Below are 24,736 nucleotides of genomic sequence, written 5' to 3'. Positions count from 1 at the left end.
TGGACATTGAATTTTAGTGGTCCTGTACTTGAACCACCAACATACAGGTCATAGATACAAGTCCACAGTGAGACCATTGCATTCCTTGTATGGAGATTGCAGAAATTTACCATCATAAAAATAAAAAAATAATTTACTTTAATATTTAAATCTTGAACAAAAATATAATTTTGTCCTTTTTTTGCAATCTTAAAGGTACTAGTGTTGGGGAATGTAATATTTTTCCACTTTTGGCACCAAAGGGTGCCATCAACCACTTCCAGGTAGCACATAGCTTAACCAGATTTCGAGTGAAGTTCTCTCTACTCTATTGCAGCATTGCACTGAAAGACCAATCTGAGAATTTATCTCTCTCTTAAGCTGCCAGTGTGACATTTCTTTCTCCCAACCCAACTATTCTGTCTGAGTGAGATTTTCAATTAGTACCAACTGGTGCCAAGTTGTGGACAGTTTTTTTTTTGGAATGAATTCAACCATTAGGTACTGGATGAGACTGTCCATTGCCACTTCGTTTAAAAGTTTACAGCTGGCATGGAAAGAAGACTTTCATCGTCATTCTGTGAGTCTGGACTGGATTCAAACCCAGGTCCCAGAAATGAAAGGACAGCATGACTGACCCAGTTTGCCACTCAGTCTCCCATTAATTAAAAAAATGGTCTGGTATGTGTATTGCCTACAAAGGAAGTAGGGAAAAAGTGAGGCAACGTAGGTTGCGAGGGACAAGTAAAACTGAAAGAAAAAATCTGGAAGTTGTGGGACAATGGAGTAAGAGCCTCAAATGAACAAATTCAATTGAGTGTATTGAGAGATTTTGGAGAGAAAAAAAGTAAATAAATATAAATATAAGCTTTTATCTGGGAAGGGAAAGGAAGCCTGATAACTTCCTGCCTGAATGCTGCTACCCCAGAAGTGGTAAATCCAGTACACTTTCCAAATGTAACTTCTTTTCTGGGTACTGATATGGCTTTTGAAAGTATACAACGGAGGATTTCACAATGAACCCTGCATGAATAATCTGACACCTTATTTTTACATATGCAACAAAGTTACATCTGTTGTGAATTTACAGCAGCTGGTCAAGTGTAAGCATCGCAGAGATGTTTATTTTATTTTGATCAGGTGGTGGTCCCGCCACTTGACCACAGAGTTCTGTCGGGTGTGAAGCGGAAGGTTCACATCAGGCTGCTGGAAATGGCTGATGCGAATTTGCTGTCAATTTCAGATATGAGTCAAAACTCAGTCCTTTCTTCGCAAAGGTAATTTAATAGCTCCCAGCGCACAAATGGACTTGAAGAAGCACACAATAATCCCTGGGGGGGACTGCATTCAGTTTAGGTCATCATGACACAGTGGTCGATCTTTTGGAAGCAAAAGAGTGTAGATGTAGCATTAGTTACACTAAGGTCCAATTTGACCTTTATCATGACATTTATGATATTTTATGTGGTTAACTCCTCCTCTTTAGGCTCATTAGCCTAAGGTTCTTATTGTTTGAATGCTGTTGAACATTTGCTTTAAATTTTTTTTTCAAAAAAAGCTTTTTAATTTTGAATTAAAACTATTTAATGTGAATTTTATTCACAGAATACCATAAAGATATAACATTTAATTTTTCATATAAAATTGAAGACTAGCAGCCTGAAATGATACAAAAGAATCCTGTTGGTATTTTGTGCTAATCTGTATGGTTTGTGCCAGTGACGCTGTTTCTGCGTGGTATGACAAAACTTAGAAGCTTTTCCATACATTTTGTCCAATGGTGATTTGATCAAAATGGTGGCCATTTTCAGATCAAACTGGAAGAAACAAGTCCAGATCAAAAGGAAAGCATATTACAGGACAAATACAACATTTATTTATGTGGTGCCTTTAACACAGAAAAAAAGTTCTAAGGTGCTTCACATAGGCATAATCAGAAATACATTTGAAGAAGGCTATTTGGCTCATCTTAGCTAGTCCATCCAATAGATTCTACAGCACCCCCATCACAACATTCAACTCTTTCCTTGGGTATTTGCCCATCTTAAGTACCCATTCCACATGTTCATCACTCTTACTGTGAAGAACTTCCTCCTATCAGTCCTAAATTTGTTTTCACTAGTTTGAACCTATAACCCGTGTCCTACCTTTGAAGTAGTGTTCCAGATTTACCTTTCAAATACGACTTGCTATCTTGTATATCTTTGTATGGTTATGTTCAGTTGCCTCTTTGCAAAGTTCGCAAGCTAACGTTTCTCGTCTTTCCTTATAACTCAGTTCTCTAACAATAGCTCCGATTTTAACTTCAGGTGTGTTTTGCACAGCTGTGTGGCAAGGTGAGTATGAAATTCACCTGCTGCTGTAGAAATCAAGCTGTTTTGACAACTGGACCTCATTAACAAGCACTCCTGCGCCTCCTGGCCTCACAAAGAAAAGTAAAAAACTTACCTTTCAGGGCCTTTTCACGTCCCAATCCTCTTCTGACCGGCTTCAGCCTAACGGAAAGGCACAGCGGATCCCTCGCTCGGGCATGAGTTAAAATTGCAGCAGGGGCTTGATGATCTCATCAGAGCCCAATTTCCATATTTAAAGAAAGAAGCTACCTGCTCAGCATAGCAGGTTAAAATCAGGATCAGCACTAAGCAGGTAGAAAATAGATGGGTAAGTCATCACATTTTAACTTCCCACCTATGTGGTTTCTGCCAGGCGGGTAGGGTTTAAATCTCCACTAGGAATCAGTCTAGTGGCTGTTACTTGCACCACCGCCCCCCAGAGTGGAACATGCTACATAGTTTAAGCATGACTTGTACTACTTTATCTTTATAGCTCAGCATTCTATTTGCTTTATTTATTGCCGCTCTGCAGTAACAAGTCAGAACTAGGGATAGTGAATTTAGGGCAGAAACACGCAGATTTAAACAGAACCTGCTAGTTTGAATTGGTAGCTTTCATCCCGAGTGTATTGAACAAACTGTCAAGCAATGTACAAGTTTTCAAAAAAAACTCCAGAATGCCTATTTAAACCTCATATCTTACACTTAACATCCTTCAGTAGTTGCCTTTAAGGTTTTACATTTCCATGGTGCCAATGGCTCAGGAATAATTGTGTTCCAATAACGTTTGATCATCTGTTCTTCATTTACCCTTACCACTTTCAGTCCTTTTCCTACCGAGGTATTCCTCCAGGTCTTTTTCAAAGGTTTTAATTACCACAGAATTCATTTGTAGTCTGGTGGTTTACACCACACATCCAATTCTCTTTGAAGGGGGAATTCCAACTAATCGTCTGTCTTGTTTAAGGCTGTGTTAATTTTATGCTGGTTCTGCACTCACAATCCACATTAAATAACATGCTTGCATGTAAATTATTCATTCCTCTCTTTGTTTTAAAAACTTGGATCATATCTCCTTTCAATCTTTCCAATTAATGCGAGCAAAGTTTAGTTTCTTACTTCAGTCAGATAGCAGTGATTCAAAAAAAACTGTTTGCATTAGCCAGATATGTATTGTGCAGGCTGCAAATTGATATCAAGAGGTAGGAGGTTTTACTCTAAACTAAGATCAAAGCTAATAATTCAAAAGACAATTTTACTGCAAATTAGCTGTAAATTTACAGCAGCAGTATAATGGGGCCTGTTTACGCATACAAGGATTCAAGATGAATGCTGTGAAGGTACAGAAATATGGAAACAGAAGGAACTGAGCAGTGGAAGACTGCCCAATATTATAATTGTGATTGAATTGACTCATACAGATATGTAGAAAAGGAGGTTTCAGTTTTAAACTTAAAAGATAAAAAAAACTTCATCCCTTACACGCAAGGCACCAAACAACAGAGCTCATTAACAGCTCATTGGGAAATAAGGATGTGTGACAATACCAGCTGTATGCTGTTATTGCAGCATTATTATAAAAGACTATAAAATTCTTGGATCACTAAGCAGCCAAATTTCAACAGCCATTGTAAATCACAAAGCCCATTACAGAGTGTATATATAATCCTACTGGAGTTTAGCACATAGGATTAGACGCTGGGGTTTTATAAATCTGAAATGAAATAAAACCAAATAAAAGCAGCTGTTGTTAGAATACCATTATACCATGATAAGTGGTATGAAACTATTAACAGTCTGATGTTTTGTTTAAATGGTTTAAATCCTATTTCAAGGAGCTGAAATAATTCAACCCATATTGAAACCAACTAAACAAATATTTATATATTGCTAATTATACCAGTTGTTTGCTATTTACTTTATGTAGATTGAATAATTTCCTGGTCACTATCAACACATTTGCTTATCAATTTACAGCATTTATGTTTTACTATCTTCAAAATTGATGAAACCCTTGATAATTTTCTGCAGAAATAAGACTGAACAAATAAAGAGGTTCAGTGCTTTTAAAGAGCCCTGTGGGTAAGAAATAAGTTTTGTCTTGATAGATAGTTACAATACAGAGGCTGAAATAATGAGTGCCTGAAAAGATGTTGGCATTTCTTTTGACTAGTGGGGACAGAAGTTTCTTAACTGTTGCACTAAAGTAATTTTCTTGCAATGCAGTGGTATGAACAGTTCATTCACAATTCAAAGGTTAGAGATTTTGAGCATTTGGGCTTCCTAAGAATCAAAAGTACCCATTTCAAGTATGCTGATGTTTAATAGTTCTTCATTGGACTGTTGCATGTGGTCCTTTGGAGGTATCTATTATTGGGGAAAAAAATCCAGTTAATGTGTTTCATTCTCCTAAAGATATAGTGGTATTGCACTGGTCATGGAGAGTCTATATTCTAAAGCATCCTGTACTGTCATCTGTAGGAGGCTGCAGATGTACAGGGTGCCTTGTGTTGGAAAATGTTGACTAACTGAAACCTAAGATTTTTTCCCCTATTCTTATCTTTCTTCCATAATGATCTTATAAATGTATTTATTGCAATATATTCTATTCCAAGAATGCAAAGTTTTTAAAATAGATTTTCATTTTCCATCATTTAATTAGCGATGCTTGTAATCACATGACATTCCCATGAGAAGGTGCAATGATCAGGACTACAACTGCTCCATAGTCATATTGGTGTAGCTTTGCTTAGGTAATGAGTGGCACAATTTAAAGGTGTGTTTACACTACAACTTCAACATCAGTGCAAAGTCATTTTCAATTCAGACCAACGCTACAATTGTAGTGAAGTCCAGAGCCAAGACATGCCCTGACTCTGGAGTATAGTGTGGAAGACCCGGATTAGGATAGTTTCATATTGCTTAGGTTTGAAACTGCATGGACTGTATGAAGAGTGCCCAATGTTACTATGCATGCACAGGACCTTCTCCTGGGCAGAAGAGACTACTAACTGCAGAATGACTAAACATCTGCCAGTTGAAGCCCTCCAAATTATCAGCTGATGCCTCACATTCTAAATGTGCAAGAGAATTAATGCGAGAGAACTATTCAATCTGAGATGGGATCTTCAAATAAATCTAAATATGTTAGTAGAGAATATGAACTAATCAATAATAATTGAACTGAATGAAGTTGCTTCATTGTAAATCAGTGAAATACCAAATAATTAATTTGGGAAACTTACTTTAATGTTTCCCTACATTACAATAATGACTGCACTTCAAAAAGTACTTCATTGGCTGTAAAATGATTTGGGATGTCTTAAGGTCATGAAAGGCACAAGTTCTTGATTTTTTCTTTCAAATGATCCCAAACTTGATACTGGGGTATTGTAGCTTGTTTGAAGGATGAGGTTACAAATCTCATTTGCAACTAGCCTATTCACCTCTAACTGCAACCTCTGCTATTCCTGCTTATTCATTACTGCTTCAATGCTGCAGCTTTTTAAAGCTCTGAGGAAGTCAATAGTTAATTCTTACAAAACGGCACAAACATCCTTATGAGTACATTCTATCATATACACGTTGTTATTACAGGCACTTAAAATAACTTGTTAATAGACTACTAATTAAAATTAAATCCTCAGTGCTCAGACAATTTTTTGCTACCAGAAATATGCGTCTTATCACTTCACTGTAGAAACCAATATTACAGCCCTGCCTTCCACAATTCAGCTCAACGTTTGGCTAATCTCCATTAAACAGCCACCAATTATAGCTTTCATATTAAATCCAAAACAGACTGCAGTGGAAAATTTACTTAAGAAATTACATAAAACTATTCTACAATTGACTTAGCCCTTTAGTAACTCCAACAACATCTATATATCACTATTTTCCATTTTCTTTAGACATCTAAAACAAAACATATTTTATGATCTATGCACTGCTTTTCAATATGTTCTTGATACTGAGCATTATATTTTCACAGAACATAATTTAGAAGGAATAAAGTCGTGACATTAGAGACAAACAATAAAATTCAATAGTTCCTAAGTGTAACGATCATCATTAGATTCGGTTCCAAAGAATTATTAACTCTTCTCTGATGGTTCAGTGGATAAATGCAGACAAGGTAGGTAGCAAGGTAGATGTAGAAGAGTTTTTTTCTCTGGTTTATATTAGTAGATCATTTTGGTGTGGCTTAGGGATGCTGCAGTAGATCTCAACCTCTGGCCAGTGAGAAGAAATATCAGCGAGACTGTCGATTCCTATAAGCTGACCAGCAGCCCCTGCTGGAAAGTGTACTTATTTGAAAATTGGAATCAAATTTGCAGTGGTGGCTCCCATAGTTGAATAACCTGCTCATACATTAAGGATGATCACTTGCACAACATGCCGATGGGCGAACAGTACTCATCTAATGGTACTCCGCCTTCAGGAGAGCAGAGAATAATTCATTAATATCCATTTATTTCTGTAATTTTTCTTTTCTTTGACAGTTTTCATTTTACTTGTGAGTACTGATGACATCATTGGTCAACCTGTTTTGGAGCCAACAAAGGGGGAAGATTTCCTCTATATAATTTCCAGCAAAGTCATTAATGGATTTACAATGAAACCTCCCAATCTGATGAAACTGAATAACATTCAAAATTGATGCATTACTAAAAATAGTAAGTTTACAGATAATTTAGCTCCTTTGCACTGTTGAGTAACTCCTCTCAGTCAGCACTTTGTGTTCCATGAGTCCATCTATACTGATATCTATTCAATTGGACTCGAACTCCTCCAAGGTCAGTTCCCCAATAATATCATCAATATTTAAAGAATATAATGTTTAAAAAAACATGAAAGACAGCAACAAACAAAAAGATAAAGGTAATCAGCATTCTTTGTAACTGTTAGAATCTTTCAAAAGGCAGGTTGATGGCTGGAGTCTTGTAGATGGAGGGACCTTGATCCTCTAAATGGTGAGTATAATAACATAAGAAAGGTCAGAATGCAAGAAAGGCACTTCACCCATTGAGCTTATCCCCATTGTACATTAATTATCTTGTCGTTACATCTAATTGTATTTTGCAATAGCCCAATGTTTTTATCTTCATTAGCTAACTTCATAGGTTAATCCAAATATTTATCACTGTTTCAGAGAAACATTTATTTTTCCTGATCACTTTTCTAAATTCACATTTATGCCTTTTTGTCCGATTTTCTTCCTTTATTTTGAAGTAATTGTCGTGGTTAACCTTATCTGTACCATTTAATGTTTTAATAGCAGGTTTCCTGTAATATTACTCATGGCAGATTGGAGGACATGCTGTTTTGTGCTACATAATGTACAAATATTATTAAGGCCACTGATTTATGGTGATTTCATAATTCAAATTGTGTTTTTATTACACATTATTATGGAAATGTTAACATGATTGTGTGATTATGTCCATATTTTCATGGAGATTATAAATCAGTGGCCTTAATTATTATTGTATGTGTCTTAACTATATAAAGAATTTTCTGTCACCTTTTTTTAAAGTTCAGAATCCAAAGGAAGATGCTCCAAGTTGTAGATAGGAGCTATGTAGAAATATCAAGTGGAGGGGTGATGAGCTTCTCACACTGTTGGTTAATTGGTTTGGGGGTATGGGAGCAGTGGGATGGGGTTATATATTTTTTTTATTCTTTCATGGGATGTGGGCATCGCTGGTGAGGCCAGCATTTATTGCCCATCCCTAATTGCCCTTGAGAAGATGGTAGTGAGCCGCCTTCTTGAACTGCTGGGAGAAGTGTAGAGGTGCCAGGGTGTGAGAGTATTAAGGATGTGGATCCTAGGGTGCTCGAGCAGTCTGGGGTCTGGGAATACTCAAAGTAGTATGTTGGGATTATGGAATTGGTAGGAAGGGGATGATAGGGTGTGCAGTGGTAGTTGCATAAGAACATAAGAACACCTCTCTGTCTGAACACGGTGATTGCCTTGGCAACGGGCAGTTGCAGGGGCATTCTGTAAACACCATGTATTGTTCTATATGTATAAATGCGTAGGCTTCAAGGAGCTCCTGAACATTTACCTGAGGAAGGAGGAAGTCTCCGAAAGCTTGTGAATTTAAAATAAAATTGCTGGACTATAACTTGGTGTTGTAAAATTGTTTACAATTGTCAACCCCAGTCCATCACCGGCATCTCCACATCATAAGAAATAGGAGCAGGGTAGGCCATGTGGCCCCTCAAGCCTGCTCCGCCATTCATTTAGATCATGGCTGATCTTTTTTTTATTCGTTCACGGGATGTGGGCGTCGCTGGCAAGGCCGGCATTTATTGCCCATCCCTAATTGCCCTCGACCTCAACTCTACTTTCCCGCCCGATCCCCATATCCCTTGATTCCCTTAGAGCAAAAAAATCTAGCGATCTCAGTCTTGAATATACTCAATGACAGAGCATCCACAGCCCTCTGCTGTAGAGAATTCCAAATATTCACGACCCTCTGAGTGAAGAAATTCCTCCTCATTTCAGTCCTAAAAGTCCGACCCCTTATCCTGGGACTATGTCCCTTAGTTCTAGACTCTGCAGCCAGGGGAAACAACCTCTCAGCATCTACCTTGTCAAGCCCTCTGGGGCTTGAATATTGTTGGGGTGAGCAAGCACTGAGTTGACAGTAATTGCATTGCAAAAGAGCATTGGGGAGGGGTCATGGATATGGTAATACAGGGAGGGTGGTCTTGTGGGTTTGGGACAGTAGGAGGAAGTTTGTGTGTTGCCACTGAGTTGCATTCGTGGCCATGCTATAGTTGCATTCGTGGCCATGATCTAAAAACTGGCTATAAGATTTTTAAAGTGCACACTGTGCTTTCAATATCTTAGCAAAAACAACTTGCAGCCAGTTTCTGTTTCACCGTTATGATTGTGGTGATAAGGTTTTTTGTTGAGGTGGGTCGACTGTGTGGAGCATGGTGAAAGGTATGGGTGCTTGGGTGGTGGGGTGGTTATCAGCAAAGAGAGATAATGGGGGAGGGGAAGAAAAATAAAGTTTGGATATGTGGGGTGGGGCAGGGCAGGGTGAAGGAAAATGAAGGCTGTCAGCCTTCTTTAAATCCTTTCCCTCCCAAGATGTTTTAGCACTGAGCTGGGGAGTCCAAATTAATTGAAGTGCATATGTGTGTACAGTGTAAGTGCTCTGCATATTTTAAGTAACAGACTACCTAGCTTAGGGCTGGAGAATCCATTTAGGGAATTCAGCTCCCACAGATAGAAAAGCTACATTGTTGGCCATGATCAGCAATGTAAGTTGTTTAAGCACTTTTTAGTTATTTAAACACTTCCTGTGCTTAGTAAAAGTGATTCAACAGATTAAAGCAGATTTCAGGTCATGACTGGCCTTATGGCACTGTGTGCCCTGGAGGAATGATTCAAGGTGGGGGGTGGAGTAGGGTGGGTGACAGCATGGATTGATGTGGAGATGCCGGTGATGGACTGGGGTGGACAAATGTAAGGAATCTTACAACACCAGGTTATAGTCCAACAGCTTTATTTGAAAATCACAAGCTTTCGGAGGCTTTCTCCTTTGTCAGGTGAGTGTGGGATTCCATGGAAGGTACCGCATATATAGTCAGAGAACAATGCCTGGTGATTACAGATAATCTTTCCAACTGCCTGTTGTCAAGGCAATCAAAGGAGTCGAATGGTGTTCAGACAGAGAGACATTACATACAGGACTACTGAATATACAAACGGTCAGAACCCAAAGACAGAGAGAGAGAGAGAGAAACATCCGAAAGGAAGAGAAAGAGAGAGAATGACCAGTTGTATTAAAAACAGATAACTCTTTCTTCGCTGGTGGGGTTATGTGTAGCGTGACATGAACCCAAGATCCCGGTTGAGGCCGTCCTCATGGGTGCGGAACTTGGCTATCAATTTCTGCTCGATGATTTTGCGTTGTCGTGTGTCTCGAAGGCCGCCTTGGAGAACGCTTACCCGAAGATCGGTGGCTGAATGTCCTTGACTGCTGAAATGTTCCCCGACTGGAAGGGAACCCTCCTGTCTGGCGATTGTTGCGCGGTGTCCGTTCATCCGTTGTTGCAGTGTCTGCATGGTCTCGCCAATGTACCATGCTCCGGGGCATCCTTTCCTGTAACGTATGAGGTAGACAACGTTGGCCGAGTCACAGGAGTATGAACCATGCACCTGGTGGGTGGTGTCCTCTCGTGTGATGGTGGTATCTGTGTTGATGATCTGGCATGTCTTGCAGAGGTTGCCATGGCAGGGTTGTGTGGTGTCGTGGACGCTGTTCTGCTGAAAGCTGGGTAATTTGCTGCGAACGATGGTCTGCTTGAGGTTGGGTGGCTGTTTGAAGGTGAGTAGTGAAGGCGTGGGGATGGCCTTAGCGAGGTATTCGTCGTCATCGATGGCGAAGGGGAAAGGCCACTTCTGGAAGAGGAGAGGATGGAAAGGGCAGCTTGGGAGAAGTGTGGAGAAGCAGCAAGACTGTTGAGTGACAGGCTAAATTTTAATACGCCTGAGGTGGGTGGCACTGTGGAGAACAGCACAACCTGCTCGAGAGATGGGAAGACTCATTATGAGGTGATTTTAATATATATCTAAGTTTAAGTGTGACAGAAATGGTGTAATCGGAAAGCGTTAAAGGAAGTTAGTGTGATATTTATATGAAGTGAACGTTATACATATCACTTTTAATAATTACAAGCTGGTCCCCTGTGAAGTTGGAGGATACGCTGTTCCATAAAAATAGGAGTGCTGCACCATGTAGTGTGCAATATATTATCAGTGCCAATGATTTAGGAAACTGAATAAGACAAATTATTTTTTTATATTACATGGTATTGTGGGAGTTTTACTGGTGCTTTAGGGGTCAAATTTCATAACTGTCCATTTTTTCAAACCAAGAATGAGTCATCTTGATGATTATTATACACATATTCTTTTATCTGTATATTTGATTTTTATCTCTTAGTTGTTTTAAAGTCCAGGATACACAGGAAGATCATGGGCAACATGATCTTCCTGTGTATCCTGGACTGTGAAAGTAGGTATGTAGAGTTTAGTAGTTGTCGGTACTGAGTTGTTGGGCTTTGGCGCAACTATGCGGAGGCATTGGGGGGGACACACCGTACGTACACACACTGTACACACACAGTACACACACACCATACACACATACCATATACGCATACCATACACTCATACATAAACACACTCTCTTGCTGTCTGAAAACATTTAGTATAAATATTATCTGAATAAAGGTTTTGAAATTTGCCCTTTAGCTTTTCTCCAAATAGTTTTGTAAAACAGTAAACTGGTACTCTTAGAGACTGAGAGAAACATTTTTCCATTTGGAATGGCGAAATGCTACAGATGCATCCTGAGACATTGTACACACTTATACGGTCAGACTGCAGGATTGGCCTCCAACTGAGGGAGAGAGAGAGACAGTTCTGGGCAGAAGTCCAAATTTGGGAAAGGCTGAGGCCTTCAAGCAAAAACATTAATGAAGGTACTTGAAGACACAAAAGACAACATTATAGTTAAATTTAATTATATTATTGTGAAATATAACTTTTTTTAATGTTACAAATCTTATTTTGAACATTAGAAATTTTGGTTATTAGGGGAAAAAAGGCAGACAATTTTTTTGAAGAAGAGTTTTGAGTCATCTTTCCTTTTTTTATTGGTAGATTCTGGTCATTTGGGATTGGTTGTACTCATAAGTAGTTTCTCACTGGAAGTTTTCTAGCTGCTTTCCTTATTTTTGATTTGTATGTTCCCCACTTCTTCATTCTGATTTGCTGCTGTTTTACATTGACCCAATGAACAAAGTATAACAGGAAAAGTGCATAGAAAGTGCGTGTGAAACGCAAGAATTTATAGAGTGATTCCTTGATGCTGCGTTCCCAGAGATTGTGGGACAGAGATAAGGCCACAGCACTGTAGCCTGGATTTTCTGACCCGTGCTCCCTGCGATCACAGTTCCACGCGGGGGTGCAGAATCAACCTTTAATATATTATAGATAGAGATACTTCATTGAGGTTGTCCTCAACACTTTCTAGACTAAAGCTCAACCTTCACTAATCTTTCTTCATTGCTCACCTCTTTAGTCTTCTTGCTCTTTTCTGTACTCTTTCTGACGTAACTATATCTCTATTCTAAATTAAAATGTCATGAGAAGTGTTTGTCACTGTGCAGGAAACTATAGTTGGATAGTTGCAAGGTAGAAAGTACGCTTCATTGCAAGTACATCTAATGTAAGAGAGGGTGACTCATGGCTTCCCGAGGGTTGGGCGGAACACATGGAGAAAAAAGGCTAAAGTTCGGTGCCCCATAAAATGTGGTCAAAGACATGCAAAGCAGAAGCCCTGTTAGTAAGAGAGGAGAGTTCAGGCAGTACAAACATGGGTTGAACAGCAAAAGACAAACCCAAGAGAAGGAACAATTCAGGAAAGTCACTAGAGCAAAAGATATATAGAAGATTGAATTGCATAACACAGGATGCAGTCCAAGAATGATGACTAACATGGGATTGGAGACAGCAAAACATAAAGGAAAATGACAAAAAGAAACAGCTAAGAAAAATTAGATGATTACCATTGAGATAAAACTGCAGTGGAGAACACAGCACACAAAAGAAAGAGCATAGGATCTGCAGGAGAGGGGAGAATAGTTCAGCCGAACTGTGGATAAAATCTATAGAAAATGTCAAGAATAAATAAATATATGAAGTCAAAGTAAAGTCCAGATGGAAGGAGTGGAAGATAATTTCAAAGGAATAATACTTAAGAAAGCAATATAAGGGAAAGTGATTTTTTAATTATAAAGTAGAACCAAGAATGAGCCACAATCCATAGTTGGCTGATAGCAAGTCTGACTGACTTACCGCCTGTGGTCCTCCAATCTGCCCCCTCCTCGCATTGTGAAGAAGCAAGCTCTATTCAATGCTTAAACAACAAAATTGCTTAGATGAAGAATATGGCATGGAGATTTGTGAATAAAACCATGTAGTAATGTGTATGAGGTCCTGTGCTAATGTGTATGACATTGTGCACCAATGTGCTGAAATACTCTGGTGGAGTATATCACCTACTGCACCATCTGGCTGCCTTAAATTAGTTTCCTCTTAATGAATGGTATGGAATATGTAAACAGTGAGCATGTGAAACAAGGCTGATACAAATGTTCCAGAGAATTTGCGTAATTCTGATGTAACAGCTGAATGCATGCTCCAACAACAGTCATTCAGCAGAAACTGTTTCCACTGGCAGGTGGGTCAGTAATCAGAGAACTCAGATTTAAGATGATTTAAGATAATTGACAAAAAATCCAGGAGGGAAATGAAGCGAAATGTTTTTGCTTAGAGAGTTGTTACGATCTGGAATGCACTACCTGAAAGGGTGGTGGAAGCAGATTCAATAGTGACTTTCAAAAGGGAATTGGATATATACTTGAAAAGGAGAAATTTGAAGGGCTATGGGGAAAGAGCAGGGGAATAGGACTGATTGGGTAGCTCTTTGAAAGTGGCGGCACAGACACAATGGGCCGAATGGCTGTGCTGTGTGATTCTATGATGTGTAACTCTGAGTGAATATGTGTAAAAGGAAGAGTTCCATGGGATGATACTGTCTGAGAAAAGGTTCCAAAGGCAAGAGAGGTGCTTTGTGAAGTTTTTGTCTAGTATTCATTGCAGATGTTTTGAACTGATACAAAATATGGGCATTCTGTTGAAGCAGCTCTTAGTTCCATCTTCAATCCCAAAAGAGAGTACAACAACGTTCTCACTACAGTGCAAATGAGGTAAACTTTGTTGGACTCGGGTTGCCACCTCCATGAAGTACAGCTTAGTAATTTTTCCGGAATTCATTGGGCAACCATTTAACTTCATGATATAATATTATTCATACCAAATATTATCATATTTTATGAGGGAAATTCATAACATGAGTAATATAATAAAGATTCAAAGTAACTGGTTTCTGATATTTTTAAAATTGCATTCACATGCTTTTAACACTGATGGATAGTATTTACAATGGTAAACTGGGGAAAAAAGATATGCGTGGCTACATTTTCAACATATTACAAGGCATCTGTATTAATGGAATTACTGCAAGATGTTTGCACTTAGGGTGTAACTAAAACAGGATGGATGTGTGCTTGCTGCTGCTTGTAAGTTGACAGGACTTATAGCAGCAGTTACAAATGATAGCTTGGAGCACTTACAATTTAGTTTTCCTCCAGGTGAGTTGATGCCCTTCCACCTCACTCAAGTCTGTTGTGAAGTTGTTATTTTAGTGATAGAATCTGAATCGCACTAAGACTTGTGCAGTTTAATGGAAAAACTCTACTTAGTTCCAGAAAGTGGTAAATTGTGACAGTTGAGCAACAAAAAAAATAATCCGCTGCTGTGAGAACATTTTCTGAGCTTAAGTGTCGCTTTGCCATCGAGAAATACAGCCTGTTATATTGCTTTCTGTCACCACCAAGGGACTCTACTTTTTCCTGCAGTGTATTCTCTACTATTTCCTGCAGGGCAATCTCATTGTGTGGTGTAACTCTTCACAGGAATTTGTTTCTTAAAATGTAAGACAAAACACATGTTGGCGAACAATTCACTGCAGGAGACTGAAATAATGGAGTCCAGCTATGAATGAAAAAGAAAACAAGAATGTGGAACAAGAAAAAACCATTGGCCTCAGCAAGCTTCCTTCTTCCACAAATTATGTCCAATTTGCCCTGTTATGGATTCTCCTCTACTTATAAAATCATGAGCTTTCGGAGGCTTCCTCCTTCCTCAGGTGAACGTTTGTTGGAAATGAAATCCTCGAAATGAAATCGCATTTATAATTCACGGAACAATGCTTGGTGATTACAGACAGTTTTTTCAACTGCCCGTTGCCAAGGCAATCAGTGTGCAGACAGACAGGTGTTACCTGCAAGGTCTCCGAATATACAAATCACCAAAAAAAAAACAACAAACAAAAAAAAACAGAGATAGAGAGGGAGAAACATAGAAAAAACAGCAACTGACCCATTATATTAAAAACAGATAACATTTGTTCGCTGGTGGGGTAACGTGTAGCGTGACATGAACCCAAGATCCCGGTTGAGGCCGTCCTCATGGGTGCGGAACAGGAACACGCGGAACAGCCATGGGGACCAAATTCGCACCCCAATACGCCAACATTTTCATGCACAAGTTCGAGCAGGACTTCTTCTCTGCACAGGACCTCCAGCCAACACTATACACCAGATACATCGACGATATTTTCTTTCTATGGACCCACGGCAAGGAATCACTAAAGAGACTACACGATAACATCAACAAGTTCCATCCCACCATCAAGCTCACCATGGACTACTCCTCAGAATCAGTTTCTTTCTTGGACACACGAATCTCCATCAAAGACGGGAACCTCAGCACCTCACTCTACCGCAAGCCCACAGACAACCTCACGATGCTCCACTTTTCCAGCTTCCACCCTAACCACGTCAAAGAGGCCATCCCCTATGGACAGGCCCTGCGAATACACAGGGTCTGCTCAGACGAGGAGGAACGCGATGGACACCTACAGACGCTGAAAGACGCCCTAGTAAGAACGGGATATGACGTTCGACTCATCGATCGACAGTTCCGACGGGCCACAGCAAAAAATCGCATAGACCTCCTCAGGAGACTAACACGGGACGCAACCAACAGAGTACCCTTTGTCGTCCAGTACTTCCCCGGAGCGGAGAAACTACGCCATGTTCTCCGCAGCCTTCAACATGTCATCAATGAGGACAAACACCTCGCTATGGCCATCCCCACACCTCCACTACTCGCCTTTAAACAGCCACCCAACCTCAAACAGACCATCGTTCGCAGCAAATTACCTAGCTTTCAAGAGAACAGCGTCCACGACACCACACAACCCTGCCACGGTAACCTCTGCAAGACATGCCAGATCATCGACACAGATACCATCATCACACGAGAGGACACCACCCACCAGGTGCATGGTTCATACTCCTGTGACTCGGCCAACGTTGTCTACCTCATACGTTGCAGGAAAGGATGCCCCAGAGCATGGTACATTGGCAAGACCATGCAGACGCTGCGACAACGGATGAACAGACACCGCGCAACAATCGCCAGACAGGAGGGTTCCCTCCCAGTCGGGGAACACTTCAGCAGTCAAGGACATTCAGCCACCGACCTTCGGGTAAGCGTTCTCCAAGGCGGCCTTCGAGACACACGACAACGCAAAATCATCGAGCAGAAATTGATAGCCAAGTTCCGCACCCATGAGGACGGCCTCAACCGGGATCTTGGGTTCATGTCACGCTACACGTTACCCCACCAGCGAACAAATGTTATCTGTTTTTAATATAACGGGTCAGTTGCTGTCTTTTCTATGTTTCTACCTCTCTATCTCTGTTTTTTTTTGTTTGTTGTTTTTTTTTGGTGATTTGTATATTCGGAGACCTTGCAGGTAACACCTGTCTGTCTGCACACTGATTGCCTTGGCAACGGGCAGTTGAAAAAACTGTCTGTAATCACCAAGCATTGTTCTGTGAATTATAAATGCGATTTCATTTCGAGGATTTCATTTCCAACAAACGTTCACCTGAGGAAGGAGGAAGCCTCTGAAAGCTTGTGAATTTAAAATAAAATTGCTGGACTGTAACTTGGTGTTGTAAAATGGTTTACAATTGTCAACCCCAGTCCATCACCGGCATCTCCACATTATAAAATCATGTAGTGAGGGGTTTGTAAATGTGGTTGAGCATTTTGAATTTTGCCTGTTGGATAACAGGGAGTTAGCTGACATTGGCGAGGAAGGACGAGCAAGGCTTAGCGCAGGATAGTATGCGGGCAGTGGACCTTTGAATGAGTTGCACTTGTAGGATGCAGCTGACGGAAGCCAGTGAGGGAGGTCGTAGAGAATCTAGTCTAGAGGTAACAAAAGCATGGATAAGGATTTTGGCACCAGTGCCAGTGTGGTAAATTCATAGGTGTTCAAGGTTGTGGAGGAGTAAGTAAGCTCTCTTTGTGATTGATGGAATATGGGGTTTGAAGCTGAATTTGAGTTGAACAGAACACACAAAACTGTCTGGTTCAGCCTGACCAAGCAGGTGCGAGGGGGAGGGGGGAGGAATGGAATCATGGGCAGGAACCAAATAAGAAAGCTTTGGCCATAAACGAAATACATGGAAAGACATTTTGCTGTTTACATTTTCCACAAAGAATAAATTCCAGCACTTCCTGCCTGTGCACGGACCATACATCACATGCAGTACACTTCACCTTACCTGTCAACACAGGTGAACTCAGCTCGAACGCTGATAGTCTTAGGCCCAGCTTGCATTCCACTTTGCTCGAAGCTATCAACATCTAATCAAACCAAACAGGGACAAAGAACCAAAATCGGGAATACTTCTTTTTGACAGCACATACCACCGCCGGCCAACCTGTCATGAGTCCCAATTTGCACATATCTACGTAGCATAGTAAACTGCCTTTTAAACCTACTTATTTTATTCATTCTCATGATGTAAGCATCGCAGGCAAGGCTAGTATTTATTGCCCATCCCTAGTTGCCCTGAAAAGGTGGTGGCAGGCTACCTTCTTGAACCCCTGCAGTCCATGTGTTGAAGGTGTTATTCTTTTATAGCGGTTTGATATGACTGAGTGGCTTGTTAGGCCACTTCAGAGGGCAGTTAGGAGACAATCACATTGGTGTGGGACTGGAGTCACATACAGGCCAGACTGGGTAAGGATGGCAGCTATCCTTCCCTAAATAACTTTAATGAACCAGTTAACATTCGCGCCAGACAAGTGCCAGGCAATGACCATCTCCAACAAGAGAGAGTCTAACCACCTCCCCTTGACATTCAACGGCATTATTATCGCCGAATCCCCCACCATCAACATCGTGGGGGTCACCGTTGACCAGAAACTTAACTGAACCAGCCACATAAATACTGTGGCTACAAGAGCAGGTCAGAGGCTGGGTATTCTGTGGCGAGTGACTCACCTCCTGACTCCCCAAAGCCTTTCCACCATCTACAAGGCACAAGTCAGGAGTGTGATGGAATACTCTCCACTTGCCTAGATGAGTGCAGCTCCAACAACACTCAAGAAGCTCAACACCATCCAGGACAAAGCAGCCTGCTTGATTGGCACCCCATCCACCATCCTAAACATTCACTCTCTTCACCACCGCGCACTGTGGCTGCAGTGTGTACCATCCACAGGATGCACTGCACTTCAACAGCACCTCCCAAACCCGCGACCTCTACCATCTAGAAGGACAAGAGCAGCAGGCACATGGGAACAACACCACCTGCACGTTCCCCTCCAAGTCACACACCATCCCGACTTGGAAATATATCGCCGTTCCTTCATTGTCACTGGGTCAAAATCCTGGAACTCCCTTCCTAACAGCACCATGGGAGAACCTTCACCACACGGACTGCAGCAGTTCAAGGTGGCAGCTCACCACCACCTTCTCAAAGGCAATTAGGGATGGGCAATAAATGATGGCCTCTCCAGCGACGCCCACATCCCATGAAAGAATAAAAAAAAGGTTTTTATGATGATCTGATAGCTCATGGTCACTTTTTTGTTACTGATACCAGCTTTGTATTTCCAGATTTTTATAAACTATTTTTAACCTGTGTCTCTTTTAAGGGATTTGAATCTTGTGCTTCACCAGTCATGTTGCTTTAGGACTAGACTTTTGGTGCCTTCTTGGATGCGGCACCAAAAATGCAATATTAAATGGGCACCTGAAAGTTGTGATCTTATATTGATGGTCCTCCTGTTGTCTAAGAGAAGCTGGTGAGAAGCCCTACCAAAAATATAAACTCAAAGGCCTGGAGCTTCCGCTTTGGGCGCAATTGGCAAACTGCGCCCAGAAATTGCACGGGCACATTTTATGCCGAGTTTATATCGAGTTTCCACTAAAATGCATCAACATAATCACAAACGTAAAAGCTGCCATGAATCAGCGCAATTCGGCAGCTTAACATAGCAGAATCGTTTATTTTTATTGCAATCAAAAATATTCATTGATGTCCTTAAGAGATGTATTTAAGAGTGGTAACCTGGTGCAGTTTTATTAAAATGGCTGAAAATGGGTTTGTCACTTAAAATTAAGCATTTTTAATAAAGGTGCCCAATCCTCTGCCTGCGAGTAACTTGATTTAAACGCACTTAAAATGACTCAAAAAAACTATACTGAAGCATTTCCTACTTTCAATGGTGTACACTAGTCAGTTTCATAGTAAATTGATATTTTTTACTATTTACAAATGTGTAAACCATACCTACTAGTGCCTTTGCGCCTAAGAAAATGAGCTTAATATTAAAACCCTCCCTGATCAGCTGCGGGCTGGTGCAATCAATGGAAACTCAGCATCTTTGTTGTTTCAAGCCGGGGGGGAGACATAGCCAGTTTTGTGGGCGAGGTTAGTTGCAGTGATTTTTTTTTAGCCAGCGCAAAAGATCACGGAAACTCGAATTAAGCTGGCTGCAAATTACACTCAGCATAATTCGAAATTCCATGATATTTAGCGCTGATTCGGCCGGATTGCACTGAAAAAGCCAACGTAAACTCTGGGCCAAAGTGAAGAATAGGCTTCAGTGACTCACTGTGCAGCCATTTACATTTTAATGATGGAAAAGCATTGTCTTACTTCCCCAGATCTTCTCAATCATTAAAAAATCATACTGGTGATGGGACACCAGCAAGCAGTGCTCTGTAACTGTATTTCACCATGTTTGCATGTAGCTTTGCATTCTATTATTTCACAACACTGTCAACAGGCAGTGAAAACACTGGTTTCCTCTTGCATCACAGTGCAAATGGAACCAATACTGCATCCTTTTGTGAATTTAATGTGTCACTTTCTCTTCTTCTTCCCTCTCTACCCCTTCCTTGTTTCTTCTTCCTGAATCTCTTTTCTTCTCAATCCAAGTAACAATTTATCTCAGCTGGTACCACTCTCAGGATGGCGGAACAATTTGCCGTGGTCTTGCCGCTGGCTTCATTCGACATGTGTCGTGTTCGCTGCACAGGGATCATGCACCGATTTGGGCCCGCTCTGATGTCTAGGCCGATATTCCTCACTGAAGTGATGTCTTAGTAGAGAATGACCATGGTAAACCTCAGGAATAATGAATGGCCAGGCATTTTTTGTTGGTAGATAGGATCCTGGAGCTGCTCTGCTTCATATAGTCAACTTAATTTTATGTACTTAACTATCATCTTGAACAACTGTGCCTGTAAATAGGAAAAGGCTTCTAAGCATTACTTGTATCACTAATTATTGGGAAATAAAGTAACAATGTAGCACCAATGAACAGCATTGCCTTACAGATGCATATTCCTTTGTGGGTTAACATTATATCACTTCCCTTTTCATGTGATCAATACTTTATTGAGGATCATGTCAAAAGTACATATTACCATTTTCCATCAATGCAAGGGAAATGATACTACCTCACAAATAGTAAATCGAATATGATCGTGGGCAATGCCTCATTATTTACATGTAGGCTACCTGCTGCTATTACATTTTCGCACCATGTCACAAAGCTTATCCTTTTCGCAGCATGGAATCCGTCTTAAATAAATTAAAGATATGCACCATTGAGTCACCCACTTGGATTCCTGTTAAAAGTCAAAGTGTTACAAAAAAATTATGATTAGATTAACATTCTTTTTTCTGTCCATTTTACTTGATATTTTGAATACTTTTGTATGAAGAGCGAATGCTGATGACATAATTACACATACTGAATTGAAATGGCTCTGACAGTATGTTGCAGTTGAATTAACACCTACACATGATGTTGAACGATCCCTGCTAATGACAATTTTGTTTCTAGCCTTAGTACCTCCTTCCAGCTAGAAATCAACTTTTTCTCTTTCCCCGATAAGGTCATCAGTACTCAATGTTCAACCAAAAAACATTGCAAAAAAATGGAAACAGACCAAACAAAAGGAAAGATGCCGATGTTAGTCAAGATTCTTTGTAACTGTTTGATATTATAGCAGGGTCTTGTTGGCAATATGCTGACTCTGGATGCTTTTCTAGCCTTCAATATAGAAGGTGGCAAATATTTAACTAACAGGAGATTCAGGCAACGGATCAGTCCTTCATAATTTTGTTTTCTCTAGACTGCAGGAACTCACATATCAAACTAAATCATTGTAGAAAAACTAAGAATGTGGATGTGTAGTTTTCTTCTAAAATGATCTATAACCAGTTGTAAAATTAAGCATATATGTCATATACTGCATAAAATAAATGCTTATTTTTCTGTTGGTTTGCCTGGAACTGTTATTAGTTGTCCTCTTATATTTAGAGAATATTATAGTGAAACTTGTGTCTAGTTTGTGATCTAACGGCTGCAATATATTATGAACAAGACCCTCAGTTATGGTCAAGTGTAGGATCTGGATGCTATGAAATATCTAATGAACCCTTTTTAGCATATAGAGATCAAAACAATTTAGAAAGATATATTTTAAATGGCTGGTACTTGAGTGTCTGAAAACTGTTAATTCAAATCACTGATGTAACTTGTTAGCTGATTTAATTTACAGGAAGCACAGCACCCATGGAGTGTTGGTTTCACACTGTGCCGAATGCTATGGGGAAAAACTGGTGAAACTCATCACATATGAGCAGTTGTAGGGGTGCACCAATTAACAAATTCTAATTGATAACAGATTTTGAAAGACTGATTTGATTGTCTACATTACATTCTACAGTTGACTAGTGATGTACTTGTGATAAAAAGTAAGCATTGAAGTGAAATTTGAAAAAGAAGTTCACTCCTGTCAAGTCTGTTACTGATTTTACACAACATTCTATACACTCAAGAGAAGTAGATCTTAAAGAGTGATGTCATGCAGTAATTTTTCTTTAGAAGCTTGCTATTTATATTTACAACAGGACAGCTTGGAACTGCTTAAAGATTTGAAGTTTGATATTTACACTGGTAAAGCTTGAGAACATAGTTCAACAATTAACAGAATAGGATTTGCTGTGACTGGAAAATTACACACTTAAAATTAATATCCATTATATATACTTTGGAATTTACTCATATGAATCATTACAGAGTAGAAGTTTGGCTTTCTAGTGATATATGTGGATATTTGTAGGCAAGAGCCATTGATTGTAACCATTTAATGAACTTATTATTGAACTAACCCAATATGTAATACTGTACACGCATCTGATTTGGTTGTTGAGATCCTATTCTACAGAGTGCTGGTGATATTTTTGTTGTTACAAAAGAAGTATTTAAGTAATTTTTTAGCTTAGCAGCTGAACAGTCAACAATTAATCAAAGTGAGCAAGCTGGCCAGATCACATTATTTCATTTGCCAGCAAACAGCAAGTCTGAGACTTGTTTGTTTTTTTTTCCTTCAATTTTCTCCCCCTTCTTCTGAAGGCAGTGATTTATTCCAGGGCATGGTTTCTCAGGTGTCTTGCCCAAGTGTTTTTTTTGTTGTTGTGTGAACTAAGGCAGTGAGTGTTGGCAGACTATTTGACCATGGAAGACACCAGAACCATGTTCAATTAGGTTCTCAAATGAAATAACATGGACACTTTGCTGCAGGGTGGTTGGATACTGATCAGAAACAGAAACTATGACTGTTTGTTTTCCCCTCCAGCACAGAGATACTGAGGCCAGTTGTGACATTGTACTAGCTGAGATCAGCTGCTTAAAACAGTCTGGTGATTCAACCCGAGAGATTTTTGCCTGCATTAACCAGAACCACACCACATGGTGCAATTCCACAATGAAGCATTAGGGGAGTCACCCATCAGAACATATCGAAACAAAATTACATTACATTCCATTCCAAGTGTTGGGCTCCTTCAGCTCTATATCATTTCCTGGAAAACAGGGCAAGTTAGGATTTGTTTCCACGATTCTACTAATAGTGTTATCTTCCTGACTCTCTTATCATTCAATTTGCTGTCCTTTACTGAGGAAATGATCCTTCTCCATTATACTGATGGCCTAGCTCAAATCAGGAGTTCATCATTAGTTGATTAGTGATAGCAAATTCATATTTTGTGCGCACGATGTTGGTACAGCATGAGGATGGCTACCCACAGTAACTTTTTCAACACTAGAATTTTTAATATTTTGAACAGCATGATTCACAAAGAAGATCTATTAAAACCATTTAAATACACTAAGATCCTACAACTGGAAAGATTGTGACAGACTTAGTGTCTGAAATTGATTTCTCCTTGAATTGGTAATGGCTTGGACGCTTCTAAGATTTTATCATATTCACTTATATGCCCATCCAAACAACATACCAAATCCAATTTGTCAGCACAACTGGCTTTACATTTAGTGGGCTATAACTAAAAGCAAACTTCTGTAAGCATATAACATTGGGTGCAAGCAGGACTAAAAAGGGAACACGTAAGAAAGCAATCAAATCAAATTTTTAAAAAAGTCAAGTTCAAGTCCAAAAATAAATAAATAAATATATAAAACAAAGGGTTGTGGAAATGTTGCAAATCAGTTGAGAAAGGATTGAAGAACTAACTCCATGTCTAGGATGCACACTTGCTACAGAGACCTTTTAAAAGTTCTAGTTCAAAAGATTAAAGGAGTAACTCAGAAATCGTTTGTTAATGTTCCCATTTACAGTGTTTGTGAAAAGGTTTCTGTGCACGTTTGAGTCAACAGAAATGTAGGCTACTAAACAGACTTGTTGGCCCTGATATTTATGGGGAGATGGGGAGGGTGTGGGTGGGGCCGAAAATGGTCTAAGAAGCCGACAAGGCCGAGGATGCACAGGCCCTGCTGATGTTAACGGCAGGACCTCATTAAGATTTTGTAGGTCCATCTCCTGCCTGGCAGCCAGTCAAATGGACAGCCTAGCCGGTGGGTGGGAGGGAGCACCAGTGGCAGGAGGCCGCAGCCGGGGATCCTTGGGGATGGTCCCCAGCAATTGGGAGGGAGGAGAGGCCTGTGATCGGAAGGGGGAAGAGGGTTGGGGCGAGGTCGGCAATCGGGGCTGGGGGGGAGGGGGAGGCTGGAGATCAAGGCTGGGGGAGGTCATATGCTTCCTTGAGGGGTCTGGTGGGAGAACTCCTGCTCCACCTGGCCAACAAAGACTTCTGAAAAAGGCACTATTACCTTGAGGAGCTGGCAGCTCCTGCTTTCCTTTTACTGCCGGGTTTTCTGACCCCTGGACCTGCTGCAGCAGCAGTAAATTTCAAATCAGGCTCCCAATTGCACTGTGGGAGTCCGATTTAAATATTTTAATGAAGTGTTCAGCCTCGCCCATTGTGGGGAGATTAACATCGAGGCCGTTGACTCTAAATGTGTTATATTGAAATGAATAGGAAAGGTGCTGGTGATAATATAGAAATAAATGGACGTTTTT

This window comes from Heptranchias perlo, chromosome 33 (genome assembly GCF_035084215.1).
Source record: "Heptranchias perlo isolate sHepPer1 chromosome 33, sHepPer1.hap1, whole genome shotgun sequence".
Taxonomy (NCBI): Eukaryota; Metazoa; Chordata; class Chondrichthyes; order Hexanchiformes; family Hexanchidae; genus Heptranchias; species Heptranchias perlo.
Note: the sequence above shows the minus strand (reverse complement) of the source record.